Raw genomic sequence first — 15,971 nt, 5'->3', positions numbered from 1 at the left:
TATTAATTTAATTTTTATTTGGAAATTATAAGCTGTAAAATAATTTAAAAATGAATAATTTTAGAAATTAATTTATGAAAATTCATATTAATTAATTATTATTTATACTGTATCATATTACTAAGTGACCTCCATTACGATACGTACTTCATTGGGAAGTCTGTAGTTTTTTTTATTAAAAACTCAAAAATAAAATGAAATAAATCACCTGATTTAAAAATTTTAATAACTTTAAAAAAATTTATCATATACAAAATTATAAAAAAGTTAATAAAGTCGATAGAATATATAATTCGTATTTTAAAGCAGTGAATAACAACTGTAATAAAATTATTTAAAAAATGATCAAAGTATAAGCTTAAAGTCTTATATTTTATGTTGAGGCTTAAAAAAATAAACAAATATAATTTAAATGAAGATAAATAACTAAACATAAAAAGGGCAGTCCCCGAACACAGAAGGACTAAATTTTAATCTTTTTTGTATTAAAAAGTACGATAAGGAAGTGATATAAATTTAAAATTCTTTTGATAAATGGTGAATAAATATTGTTTTTATTTATTTATTTTCATATTTTTGTGGTTTTTTGTAAAGAGGTTGAGGCTGACGTTTGTCACGTTCTTGGCTCTCTCGGGCTTTGTAAATAATTTATCCATGTAGACAAAATATTTTCATTTTTATTACGTTAATAAAATATTTCTTATTTCTTAAAATAATTTATTTTTTAAGATAAAATTAATGGCTTAATGTTCGTTTGGTATTATTTTTTTCAAGATTTTTTTAAATATTTTCTTTTTGTAAATCTTTAAAAAGTCACGTCATTAACAGATTATAATTTTACTATTGTTTTATATTTAAACGACTTCCTAGTTTTAATTATTTTTTAAAGTAATTTATTTTAATATCTCTTGATAAAAATTTTTTATACATTATTTATTTATAATTATAATACAGGCAGTTACACTACATCTAAATTTATCTATATTTACTTAACAGTATATCTATATTTGCGCAATAATTATAATTCTTATACAGATAATTACACTAAGAACACAAATTTTTGGTTTTTACACGTCTGTATTGTGTATACAACTACACAGATGTGTAATTATCAATTTCAAATTCACAAGACACACACATACAGTAATGTTTGTGACAACTTTAGAAAAAAAATACTTCGGCGTCTAAACAGCAAAATATCTCTTTTTTATTAACAAAAATTCAATCAGAATTTAAAAGAAAAATAAGAAAAAAAACAGCTGCATCGGCCGGGAATCGAACCCGGGCCGCCCGCGTGGCAGGCGAGCATTCTACCACTGAACCACCGATGCGACGTAACAATCTCTTCTTTCGAGTTTATTTATAGTCAATAACTTATATAGTTATTTGGTATTGATCTGTGGTGTGAGGATATTAGATCCCCAGAGAGTTTAGGAATAAAATGAACATAGATTAAATTATAAATGAGAATTAGACGTGTGAAATTCTACAACAAATTGTTACAATTGTAACGATTTGTTCAAGAATAAAAAGACGGTACGCTTAACTTTTCTTCATTCTGACTACTTTTTAGATCGTCCTCTCATCCGAAGAGGGAGTCAAACGGAGCATTTATCTTCTGGAATCGAATAAAAATTTCCACAGATTATAATGCTAAAAGTGATGGAGTTGTATACTTAAACCCTCGATCGATGAACGCTTTGTGCGTCCTAAAAAACTTCCATAAAATAAATAATTAAATAAAAATTTATCTCCAAGCCACACCCTGGAAAATTTTCTGAGGATGTGCACGTCTTTCCATTGCAGAATCTTAGTTACCCACTAATAAATTAGCTTCACTTTTACAACAACTCTTTCTTCTGCTACATATTTGAATATTTCCTCTTTCGAATGATCAAGCGTGTAATTGTTCTTATAATAATAATAATAATAATAAAGACTGCAACGGTTAATGCCATAAATATGAGTGAATCATCTTATCATCCATTGTATGCTTTAGGAACGAAAGTCATTATCTCGTATGCTATTAACCGAAAATAAGTATTGTACTTATCTCGCTAACTTGCAACAACACCGAAAGACTTCTTATATTTTTCAAGTGCCACAACACATTCTTTTTTCCTTCAAAGATAAACTCTAACTTGCCGCTGTTTACTTTACACTTCCTTTACTCAAATATAAATACACATATATTTTTTCTTTTTCTAAATTAAATATAATTTTATACGTTAGACAAATGTTATATATATATATAATTATATAATTAAATTAGGGGTAATTATTATTTTATAAACCTTTTAAAATTGAATTAGTACAATTTAGAATATTATACTTTATGCGTGTTTATAATGGATGAATCATTGTTTTTTAGTCATAATCTAATTCTTAAGAAAAAATTAACTCATTAATATTATATAACGTTAAGTATTATTGAAATAAAATGACAACTATTAGTTGACAATACAGTATTGGTATTCAAACGTGTCTGTTATCTTTTGTCCATAGACCCAGTATACAAACTTGACCTTTATAAACCACACATAGACAAGTATAGTACTAATAAGAACGAGTGAAAGGCCTGTCAACAACGACAGTCCTTCAGAGAATCACCAATCTAATCTCCTCCTGACTCACCCTCTTGTATACCCCGGTTGGTCTTGTTTGACAACACAACAGGAACCCGAGAACCTACTTTGTTAAGCAATGTTGGAATTTTATTCATGACTAATCGGACATTTCGTATTCCCCGAGGACATTCAACATACTTGAGTAAGCTTAAAGATTTCCTTTACAAACTCAGGAAATTTCAAAGGGACCCTCTTTCTAAAGATTGAGTATACTTTTACAAAGAAGTGAATTTTTTCAAGATGAGTCCTTCAGCATAAAAAAAAACAAATAAAATTGACAAATTCTTTGAATTTCAAAGAATAAAATGTTGTTTTTTATAATACAATATTTTAAATTAAAATTAAAAATTGATAAAGAAGTCTACATGCATGTAGGCATATTTTAAGCGCGTGAATGCATTTATTAAAAGAATTTTAATGCCTTATTTGAGTGCATACCTACTAAAGGCATGCATTAAAATAAGAATACAGTACGTCTATTCTGTTATCTGGGTATGCTTATTTTAATGCATCTAGTATGTTTACTTTTATAGATGATGCCGTATCTTTCTATTCAGGCCTGCTGGAGATTTTGTCAAGCGTTGGGAAAAACTTATTAGTGGAGCCCCCAAAACATTCGCAAAAAATATAGTTTTTTTAATCAAATTATCTTGGAAATTTGAAAGTGTGGGCCATTCTGAGTGCCAGGCCTCGGTCTGAGACCCCAAAAGCCGACGTCTGAGCGGGCCCTGCTTCCTATATACCAGTGTTTCTCAACCTCTAACGAATCGTCGCCCCCTTCAATAAAACCGTTACGTAGTATCGCCCCCTTCACTTCAAAATTCCGATGCCGTGGGCCAGGGCTAACGCCGAATTCGTACTTAATTGAATAGACTAGTGACTAGTATAATGTTATTTGTTTAATTGTTGTACGTTATTACGAATAAGATATTTAATTAATCTTAATATAATGTTTTACTATATCGTCCAGAAAATTGTTTTTCGCCCCTAAAATATAAATTGCTACAAATCGCCCCCTCAACATGGAAAAACGCCCACATGGGGCGATATCGCCCCCGTTGAGAAACACTGCTATATACAGTGAAAACTGTGTAAACCGGATTCGTACGGTATCAAAATTTTTTTCCAGTTTGGCAGATTTCTGTTTCGAACAGGTTTTTTAATACAGAAAATCTCTGTGTTTCGAACAATTTTTCCCGTTTAGGCAGGTTTACGCTTGATTCGGGTTCCGTTTTGAACAGGCTTTAGTATGCTTATACACTTATACAGTATATATTAACAAACAATAATATAAAACTTTTACTGTTCTTCTAATTTTGGCTGAAATTAACGATTAAGTCAATTAATTTTTTTCGATATGTTTTGAATGCTATTAAATGACATTCGAATTAATTTTACTTAATCTCATGAAAAACATTAATTAAGTTTATAAAGAAACGTGTTTATAATCACTAATTGATTGATGATAGATTGATTAATTGATATAATTTATTATTTTTCTAAAGAAGTTACAATGGTTAGGCTGTAACAAGTCAAAACACAAAATACCAAGTGTCAAGTATATAACGAGTAGACAAATTAATATAAAAAATAGCTGAAGATATAGATTATATAATTAATTAATAATATATAGCAAAACCTGTCCAAAGCGGAAACCTTCCAAACAGAAAAAATATTCGGTACAGTGCAGTTCAGGTTTACGCAGGTTTTACTATAATTATTTTTGGGTTATATTTTGGAGATAAAACTTTAAAAAGATTGAATTTTATTTAATACAGTAAAACCTGTGTAAAACGGACTCATGCGATACCGAATATTTTTCCGGCTTGGCAGGTTTCCGTTTTGCGCAGGTTTTTTGTTAACATATAAAATCGCTGGGCTTCGAAGATCTTTTTCCATTGCGCAGGTTTTCGTTGTACTCAGGTTCCGTTTTGGACAGGTTTTACTGTATTTTATTTCTTCTTACGCAGATTTGATTATTAGTAAGCAAATTATTCTCCCCTAAACCATGTGAAAATGTCTGAAAAAAAAAACATAAAATATTCAGAACAGATAGTTTAGAATTTATTACTTATATATAATTAACTTTGACAATAATTTAATTTATTTATTTTTAACTTTAAGATAATACTTTAACGATAAAATTATTAAAATAAAATAGTGTGAAGTTAAGTAATCACAAGCCAATCTTTAAAGTTAAGTTATTTTATCCACATTTTACAATATTTTAAATCATAAATGAGAGTTAATAAATTTTTCTGTTATACTGTATTATTCAGCTTCAATTTTCAAATTGCAGACCTGTCTGTCTGTCCGTCCTTCATTGATTTCAAGAATGGTGTTAGATAGACAAAAATCGAGACAAAATATGGAAAACGTATAGGCAGGAGGCCTGGTTTCATTCTATATGAACTTCCGGTTTCCGCTTGAAGTCACGTGAATTCAATTCAATATTTTTATTTCTGTTAAAATATTATTAAATATTGCGGTAATGATTTTTATAATATTGATTACTTATTATTAATTACTTATAATATACAGAGTAATTTATATAAATATTTTATTTATTTATTTATTAAGTTATATAATTTTCTTCGCTTTCCTTTCATGTACTGTACAGTATATAAATGATGATTTATTTTAAGAATATTCATACACCCCATTAATTACGTTATGAATTATGTAGATAAATCTTAACTCAAGCATAATTCATTCTAAATTATATTTATTTGAATATATTTCCTTAAAGGAAAAGCATCTCATTTCTTAAAAATCCTTTCCTGTAATGTACTTAAACGCTAATAATAATATTAAAAAATTGATCTGTACTGTACAGTATATAAATGATGATTTATTTTAAGAATATTCATACACCCCATTAATTACGTTATGAATTATGTAGATAAATCTTAACTCAAGCATAATTCATTCTAAATTATATTTATTTGAATATATTTCCTTAAAGGAAAAGCATCTCATTTCTTAAAAATCCTTTCCTGTAATGTACTTAAACGCTAATAATAATATTAAAAAATTGATCTGAAACGTTCATTTTAAGCAAAAACAGTTATTATTTGAATTTTAAATGTAATTTTCTTTAAACATAGTTCATTTATTACAATATAAAAATTTAATGTGGTTAGTTTACGTGTTATTAAATATAAAAGAATCCCTTTTGTAATGAGGAAATCGCTTTCAAAAATCGAATTATTATTACATTTAAAGGTAATTTAGTAATTAATAATAAAATTTTCAAGTTAAATAATAATTCGTTCAAAATATCACACGTACGGTACACGCATATATAACACAGCGGATACAGCACACAAAACAATATACAGTACAAACACACACGATATATATATAAGATTTTAAATGTGAATTATTTCAAAATGATACTATTTCTGTACTGTAAAAATCGTAAAATTTGTTAATGTGTTTTCTTTATACTGCCATACTGATAATACGGTGAAATTTAACCTGTACAGCCATCAAAGTGGAGACAATCCACTTCACAACGTCCATTGTTTTGATTGAAAATGGGAGGGAATAGGGTAGTTACGGAGCAATACTAGTTGGTTTATGACCAAAATATCTTCACTCGTTGACTGAAGGACCGGTTCCTAGAATTTGTAATCCTCATCCCTGAAGGGAAAGGTTATCGGTTTACTCACAAGTATTCCTTCAGTCGGACGATCTTTGAACTCTGGCATGATACCGTGTCATTTAATGACCCTGTCCAGTTAGGTGGTCCTAAAGGCCCAAAGGCGGGTTGAATTTTACCATTTCAAAGTATTAAATTTAGCATATACAATGTACGTCTTTTAAAAGGATAAACTATTACAGTTAAATTGATTTATAACAGGGATTAAAGCTGATTTCGTCTTCCTTATCGCGCACACTCTAGATAATTAACGAAGAAAATCTTGTTAAATTTTTTAAATAAGTCACTTTTAATAACTCTAATTATACAATATTCTGTGTAAATATATATATTTTTAAATTTTAAGTAATTTTATAATATATTTTTTTAAAGATAGATATAAATAGAAATCTAAAACAAAGTCGACTTATCCGTGTTCTAATTTTAGTACAAATATCAAGACCGAATGTGTTTATATTTTTCAAATGATTTACATTTATTCTTATCTCTAGCACTTAAATTTCCAGAAAATCTGATTGTAAATTCAAAAATTTGTAAGTAAAAATACAAAATTGTATATAGTATCTTCACTTTAGGTAATCATTATGATGTGTTAAAATACATATTAAATTTATTATCGATTTATTTTGTTTATTGCCTGTAGGATACTATAGAAGAGACATTAATTATATTTTTACTGTCTTGAAAATTTTTGCTATTTTGGAGAAAATTGCTTCGTTTCTAGGAGGTAAAATATAAAGTAATGCTATTTTACCTTCGAAATTGTTACGTATTGTGAATATTCGATAACGAAAATATTAGAATAATTTGAATAATTGCTATCTTTTTTCTATATTTTATTGTTTTGTTTACCTTTCTGTGTTAGGCAGTAGCACCTTGCTCTGAATTCCTTTGTTACAGTAAAGCCTGTCCAAAACGGAAAAAATTCTTCGAGATGGAACGATTTTATATGTTAAAGAGGAAAAAAATACCCGATACAGCGCGGTTTACACAGGTTATACACAAAAATCGATCACTCCTGAAGATGAAAATCTTTCAGACTGATGGTTCGATTTTTGTTGGAAAAAATATGCCTATAAAAATAATTGTTCTGTTATTTTTTTAAGGTTTTAAAACGCCCACTTTTAAAAATGTAATCGTATACTTTTCTTCTTATATAACCTACTTATAAAGGACGAAAAAAAATAAACTTAATGACGTATATAACGATGTAGCATTTCGATAATTCTATCTCTAGCTATTATGTAACTTTTATTTTAAGAATTTCCTGCTCGTAACTGTAACAAAATATTGGAAAATTTAAAAATTATCCAGCAATTTTTTTCAAATTTAAATAATAAACAATCCTATTATACACGTTCCGCTTCGATACCAAATTTTATACTGAAATAACGTAAATGTATCGGAATCAAAAGTAATAAAGCCATCAGTGGTAGCATGTTTTCAGATTTATTATATATATATTTCCTTAGCTTTAGCCGTTATTAAAATTTTAAAAAACAGTTTAAAGAAAGAAAAACTAAAAACATTTTATACATTCCGAAAACTTTAATGCACTCGGGCAAACGAATTCAATACAAAATAGATCTATTTGAAGATACACACAGGCTCGTGTAAATATATAATTTAATTGTATTTATTGGTGTGATAAGCCCTTACTATTATCTGCCTCACGGTTATAGATATTTTAATTAATTAAATTAATTGTATTAAATAGATACAGGGTGGCCTAAAAGTCAGTTAGCGACTGCAAAGGCTAAACTGCTGTCGTTTTATTGTACCAATTTTGTAAAAGGTTAACTGAATTTTAAGCCACCCTTTGTGTTAATGGAAAACGAAAGAAAATGGTTGCATAGAAAGAGAATCAACGACCTTGACCCTGTGAACAAATTGTTTTATGACACTAAATGAGAAATGAAACAACATTTATCTGTAAATCTGTTCTCTATCTATTCTCTAACAAATCAAGGGGAGTAATTTAATCGATTTGTTCGAATTTAATTAACTAACCTTGTACAGATGCAATGATACATGTATTTATATATTATGAATATATAACACTATACAGAAGAACCCACTTTATGATTTCATATTCTCTGTTGCCCGTAGTGTTTTATACAGTTCAAGCTGTATATATCTAAGAATAGAATCTCAGTTTATGACACCAAACAATAGAAAATCAGAATTCGATTTACGATGACTCGCTTAATAACGATTTCAGGAATCAATTAAGTCTCAAAGACAGTGGGTTTATTGTTTATGCCTGCATACCACAAATGTATAAACACGAATTTATATTATGTTTAAATGTGAATAAAAAAAATAAAAAAAATGCTATGTATAGACCTACTCTAACTACTGATTCTTAAAACAGAAACTTGAAATATTCATGTCTCACCACTTGACCCATTTTAAACAACTTTTTGTTTCTTATACACAATAAATTAATTACTTGATTAATGTAAATTTAAAAAATTCGGAATAATTTACTAACATTTTAAATTATAGATAAATAATAAACAGAAGCAGTTATTAAATTTATAAAGAAATTATTATTACCGTAAAACCTGCGTAAACCGGAATCGCACGGTACCGAATATTTTTTTCCGGTTTAAACAGGTATTTTTTAACATAGAAAATCGCTGCGTTCCGAAGAATTTTTCCTTGTAGATAGGTTTTTCCGTTTTGGACAGGTTTTACTGTATTTAATAAACATTTTAGTAGATTAAAAAAATTTATCGACAATTATAAAACAAAGAAATAATCCCTCGCTGATTTTTCATAATTATAAATAATTTACCGTACATTCATCAATTATAGTGAACAGTCTGAACCAAATTCAGCCCGAATCTGTTAATATATACACGGTATTTTTATAATTATTTCTACACATAAATGAATAATAGCACTAATCCTCATTCATATAGGCCTATACTACGAATTGACTAATATTTGGTAATTACTGTTTTCTTCTGATTAATTCTCTAAAAAATTAAGAGGCTCAGAGGTCTCTTCTATATTTTCAGACTTCTAATACATTAAAAACTAAATAAACGATAAAAAGGGAATTACTAAAAGTCTGAGTGTGAAGCATCACATTTAGACTTAGCCTTATAACTTAGCTAAAATAGCTTCTTTTTTAGCCTTTCATCGCTGTTAAAGAAAATTAAGTAAAGATTCTATTCTTCATTTAAGCTATTGGTGGCCTTTTCATAATTAGAAAGACAATTTAAGAATGCTCTTTCTCTATTTTCTACTGGGTAAAACAGTTAAAATAATGATTTAAATCTACTAAATTCTATCTCAATAGATCGAAAATCTAATTTAAAATCGTATTTAAGTAATTATAAGACCCATAAAGTAATAAATATACAGATGTTCACTAATTAAAAACACTTTTTAATTTACAATTATTATTTGGGCCTATGTGCTAATTAAAAATGAATGCAGATAAAATGCAATAAATTTAGTTCTTTCTAAAAAAATAAAATCTATGAAAATTTATTAAATTAAATCAAATTCATTTTGATCAATAACTAGAATGAATGTTTAGCAAATAGGAAAAATATTGATTATTAATTTAAGTTATTTAAATTTATATAACGAATTCGCGAATTTAAATTATTTTAAAATCCTTTATTTACATTTCTGAATATTCTGTTATCATTTTATTTTACATAAATTATTTCATTTTTACTTTAAAGGAAAGGGTGTTTACAGCTTTACACTCTGTTCCTCCATTATATACTGTACAATCCAATATTCGTCCATTGCAAGTTATACAATGAAACCTACGTAAACCGGACTCACAGATTTGGCAGATTTCCGTTTCGAACAGGTTTATTTTTAACACAGCGGTTTGAAGAATTTTTTTTCCTTTAGGCAGGTTTCCATTTTATTCAGGTTTTAATATATCATTAATTNAATTATAATACAGGCAGTTACACTACATCTAAATTTATCTATATTTACTTAACAGTATATCTATATTTGCGCAATAATTATAATTCTTATACAGATAATTACACTAAGAACACAAATTTTTGGTTTTTACACGTCTGTATTGTGTATACAACTACACAGATGTGTAATTATCAATTTCAAATTCACAAGACACACACATACAGTAATGTTTGTGACAACTTTAGAAAAAAAATACTTCGGCGTCTAAACAGCAAAATATCTCTTTTTTATTAACAAAAATTCAATCAGAATTTAAAAGAAAAATAAGAAAAAAAACAGCTGCATCGGCCGGGAATCGAACCCGGGCCGCCCGCGTGGCAGGCGAGCATTCTACCACTGAACCACCGATGCGACGTAACAATCTCTTCTTTCGAGTTTATTTATAGTCAATAACTTATATAGTTATTTGGTATTGATCTGTGGTGTGAGGATATTAGATCCCCAGAGAGTTTAGGAATAAAATGAACATAGATTAAATTATAAATGAGAATTAGACGTGTGAAATTCTACAACAAATTGTTACAATTGTAACGATTTGTTCAAGAATAAAAAGACGGTACGCTTAACTTTTCTTCATTCTGACTACTTTTTAGATCGTCCTCTCATCCGAAGAGGGAGTCAAACGGAGCATTTATCTTCTGGAATCGAATAAAAATTTCCACAGATTATAATGCTAAAAGTGATGGAGTTGTATACTTAAACCCTCGATCGATGAACGCTTTGTGCGTCCTAAAAAACTTCCATAAAATAAATAATTAAATAAAAATTTATCTCCAAGCCACACCCTGGAAAATTTTCTGAGGATGTGCACGTCTTTCCATTGCAGAATCTTAGTTACCCACTAATAAATTAGCTTCACTTTTACAACAACTCTTTCTTCTGCTACATATTTGAATATTTCCTCTTTCGAATGATCAAGCGTGTAATTGTTCTTATAATAATAATAATAATAATAAAGACTGCAACGGTTAATGCCATAAATATGAGTGAATCATCTTATCATCCATTGTATGCTTTAGGAACGAAAGTCATTATCTCGTATGCTATTAACCGAAAATAAGTATTGTACTTATCTCGCTAACTTGCAACAACACCGAAAGACTTCTTATATTTTTCAAGTGCCACAACACATTCTTTTTTCCTTCAAAGATAAACTCTAACTTGCCGCTGTTTACTTTACACTTCCTTTACTCAAATATAAATACACATATATTTTTTCTTTTTCTAAATTAAATATAATTTTATACGTTAGACAAATGTTATATATATATATAATTATATAATTAAATTAGGGGTAATTATTATTTTATAAACCTTTTAAAATTGAATTAGTACAATTTAGAATATTATACTTTATGCGTGTTTATAATGGATGAATCATTGTTTTTTAGTCATAATCTAATTCTTAAGAAAAAATTAACTCATTAATATTATATAACGTTAAGTATTATTGAAATAAAATGACAACTATTAGTTGACAATACAGTATTGGTATTCAAACGTGTCTGTTATCTTTTGTCCATAGACCCAGTATACAAACTTGACCTTTATAAACCACACATAGACAAGTATAGTACTAATAAGAACGAGTGAAAGGCCTGTCAACAACGACAGTCCTTCAGAGAATCACCAATCTAATCTCCTCCTGACTCACCCTCTTGTATACCCCGGTTGGTCTTGTTTGACAACACAACAGGAACCCGAGAACCTACTTTGTTAAGCAATGTTGGAATTTTATTCATGACTAATCGGACATTTCGTATTCCCCGAGGACATTCAACATACTTGAGTAAGCTTAAAGATTTCCTTTACAAACTCAGGAAATTTCAAAGGGACCCTCTTTCTAAAGATTGAGTATACTTTTACAAAGAAGTGAATTTTTTCAAGATGAGTCCTTCAGCATAAAAAAAAACAAATAAAATTGACAAATTCTTTGAATTTCAAAGAATAAAATGTTGTTTTTTATAATACAATATTTTAAATTAAAATTAAAAATTGATAAAGAAGTCTACATGCATGTAGGCATATTTTAAGCGCGTGAATGCATTTATTAAAAGAATTTTAATGCCTTATTTGAGTGCATACCTACTAAAGGCATGCATTAAAATAAGAATACAGTACGTCTATTCTGTTATCTGGGTATGCTTATTTTAATGCATCTAGTATGTTTACTTTTATAGATGATGCCGTATCTTTCTATTCAGGCCTGCTGGAGATTTTGTCAAGCGTTGGGAAAAACTTATTAGTGGAGCCCCCAAAACATTCGCAAAAAATATAGTTTTTTTAATCAAATTATCTTGGAAATTTGAAAGTGTGGGCCATTCTGAGTGCCAGGCCTCGGTCTGAGACCCCAAAAGCCGACGTCTGAGCGGGCCCTGCTTCCTATATACCAGTGTTTCTCAACCTCTAACGAATCGTCGCCCCCTTCAATAAAACCGTTACGTAGTATCGCCCCCTTCACTTCAAAATTCCGATGCCGTGGGCCAGGGCTAACGCCGAATTCGTACTTAATTGAATAGACTAGTGACTAGTATAATGTTATTTGTTTAATTGTTGTACGTTATTACGAATAAGATATTTAATTAATCTTAATATAATGTTTTACTATATCGTCCAGAAAATTGTTTTTCGCCCCTAAAATATAAATTGCTACAAATCGCCCCCTCAACATGGAAAAACGCCCACATGGGGCGATATCGCCCCCGTTGAGAAACACTGCTATATACAGTGAAAACTGTGTAAACCGGATTCGTACGGTATCAAAATTTTTTTCCAGTTTGGCAGATTTCTGTTTCGAACAGGTTTTTTAATACAGAAAATCTCTGTGTTTCGAACAATTTTTCCCGTTTAGGCAGGTTTACGCTTGATTCGGGTTCCGTTTTGAACAGGCTTTAGTATGCTTATACACTTATACAGTATATATTAACAAACAATAATATAAAACTTTTACTGTTCTTCTAATTTTGGCTGAAATTAACGATTAAGTCAATTAATTTTTTTCGATATGTTTTGAATGCTATTAAATGACATTCGAATTAATTTTACTTAATCTCATGAAAAACATTAATTAAGTTTATAAAGAAACGTGTTTATAATCACTAATTGATTGATGATAGATTGATTAATTGATATAATTTATTATTTTTCTAAAGAAGTTACAATGGTTAGGCTGTAACAAGTCAAAACACAAAATACCAAGTGTCAAGTATATAACGAGTAGACAAATTAATATAAAAAATAGCTGAAGATATAGATTATATAATTAATTAATAATATATAGCAAAACCTGTCCAAAGCGGAAACCTTCCAAACAGAAAAAATATTCGGTACAGTGCAGTTCAGGTTTACGCAGGTTTTACTATAATTATTTTTGGGTTATATTTTGGAGATAAAACTTTAAAAAGATTGAATTTTATTTAATACAGTAAAACCTGTGTAAAACGGACTCATGCGATACCGAATATTTTTCCGGCTTGGCAGGTTTCCGTTTTGCGCAGGTTTTTTGTTAACATATAAAATCGCTGGGCTTCGAAGATCTTTTTCCATTGCGCAGGTTTTCGTTGTACTCAGGTTCCGTTTTGGACAGGTTTTACTGTATTTTATTTCTTCTTACGCAGATTTGATTATTAGTAAGCAAATTATTCTCCCCTAAACCATGTGAAAATGTCTGAAAAAAAAAACATAAAATATTCAGAACAGATAGTTTAGAATTTATTACTTATATATAATTAACTTTGACAATAATTTAATTTATTTATTTTTAACTTTAAGATAATACTTTAACGATAAAATTATTAAAATAAAATAGTGTGAAGTTAAGTAATCACAAGCCAATCTTTAAAGTTAAGTTATTTTATCCACATTTTACAATATTTTAAATCATAAATGAGAGTTAATAAATTTTTCTGTTATACTGTATTATTCAGCTTCAATTTTCAAATTGCAGACCTGTCTGTCTGTCCGTCCTTCATTGATTTCAAGAATGGTGTTAGATAGACAAAAATCGAGACAAAATATGGAAAACGTATAGGCAGGAGGCCTGGTTTCATTCTATATGAACTTCCGGTTTCCGCTTGAAGTCACGTGAATTCAATTCAATATTTTTATTTCTGTTAAAATATTATTAAATATTGCGGTAATGATTTTTATAATATTGATTACTTATTATTAATTACTTATAATATACAGAGTAATTTATATAAATATTTTATTTATTTATTTATTAAGTTATATAATTTTCTTCGCTTTCCTTTCATGTACTGTACAGTATATAAATGATGATTTATTTTAAGAATATTCATACACCCCATTAATTACGTTATGAATTATGTAGATAAATCTTAACTCAAGCATAATTCATTCTAAATTATATTTATTTGAATATATTTCCTTAAAGGAAAAGCATCTCATTTCTTAAAAATCCTTTCCTGTAATGTACTTAAACGCTAATAATAATATTAAAAAATTGATCTGAAACGTTCATTTTAAGCAAAAACAGTTATTATTTGAATTTTAAATGTAATTTTCTTTAAACATAGTTCATTTATTACAATATAAAAATTTAATGTGGTTAGTTTACGTGTTATTAAATATAAAAGAATCCCTTTTGTAATGAGGAAATCGCTTTCAAAAATCGAATTATTATTACATTTAAAGGTAATTTAGTAATTAATAATAAAATTTTCAAGTTAAATAATAATTCGTTCAAAATATCACACGTACGGTACACGCATATATAACACAGCGGATACAGCACACAAAACAATATACAGTACAAACACACACGATATATATATAAGATTTTAAATGTGAATTATTTCAAAATGATACTATTTCTGTACTGTAAAAATCGTAAAATTTGTTAATGTGTTTTCTTTATACTGCCATACTGATAATACGGTGAAATTTAACCTGTACAGCCATCAAAGTGGAGACAATCCACTTCACAACGTCCATTGTTTTGATTGAAAATGGGAGGGAATAGGGTAGTTACGGAGCAATACTAGTTGGTTTATGACCAAAATATCTTCACTCGTTGACTGAAGGACCGGTTCCTAGAATTTGTAATCCTCATCCCTGAAGGGAAAGGTTATCGGTTTACTCACAAGTATTCCTTCAGTCGGACGATCTTTGAACTCTGGCATGATACCGTGTCATTTAATGACCCTGTCCAGTTAGGTGGTCCTAAAGGCCCAAAGGCGGGTTGAATTTTACCATTTCAAAGTATTAAATTTAGCATATACAATGTACGTCTTTTAAAAGGATAAACTATTACAGTTAAATTGATTTATAACAGGGATTAAAGCTGATTTCGTCTTCCTTATCGCGCACACTCTAGATAATTAACGAAGAAAATCTTGTTAAATTTTTTAAATAAGTCACTTTTAATAACTCTAATTATACAATATTCTGTGTAAATATATATATTTTTAAATTTTAAGTAATTTTATAATATATTTTTTTAAAGATAGATATAAATAGAAATCTAAAACAAAGTCGACTTATCCGTGTTCTAATTTTAGTACAAATATCAAGACCGAATGTGTTTATATTTTTCAAATGATTTACATTTATTCTTATCTCTAGCACTTAAATTTCCAGAAAATCTGATTGTAAATTCAAAAATTTGTAAGTAAAAATACAAAATTGTATATAGTATCTTCACTTTAGGTAATCATTATGATGTGTTAAAATACATATTAAATTTATTATCGATT

The 15,971-nt window shown here is 28.4% G+C and overlaps 2 non-coding genes across 2 annotated transcripts; both read right to left on the bottom strand.

Moving 5' to 3' along the window:
• Positions 1-1,260: 1,260 nt before the first annotated feature.
• Trnag-gcc lies at positions 1,261-1,331 on the bottom strand. Its single transcript has one exon. It is a non-coding gene; the product is annotated as a tRNA-Gly (tRNA).
• Positions 1,332-10,534: 9,203 nt separating this feature from the next.
• Positions 10,535-10,605, bottom strand: Trnag-gcc. Its single transcript has one exon. It is a non-coding gene; the product is annotated as a tRNA-Gly (tRNA).
• Positions 10,606-15,971: the final 5,366 nt, after the last annotated feature.

Source organism: Centruroides sculpturatus, unplaced genomic scaffold (genome assembly GCF_000671375.1).
Source record: "Centruroides sculpturatus isolate CEXI.00-Female unplaced genomic scaffold, Cexi_2.0 scaffold8, whole genome shotgun sequence".
NCBI classification, from domain to species: Eukaryota; Metazoa; Arthropoda; class Arachnida; order Scorpiones; family Buthidae; genus Centruroides; species Centruroides sculpturatus.
The sequence above is the reverse complement of the archived record's forward strand: the minus strand, read 5'-3'. Positions and strand labels throughout refer to the sequence as shown.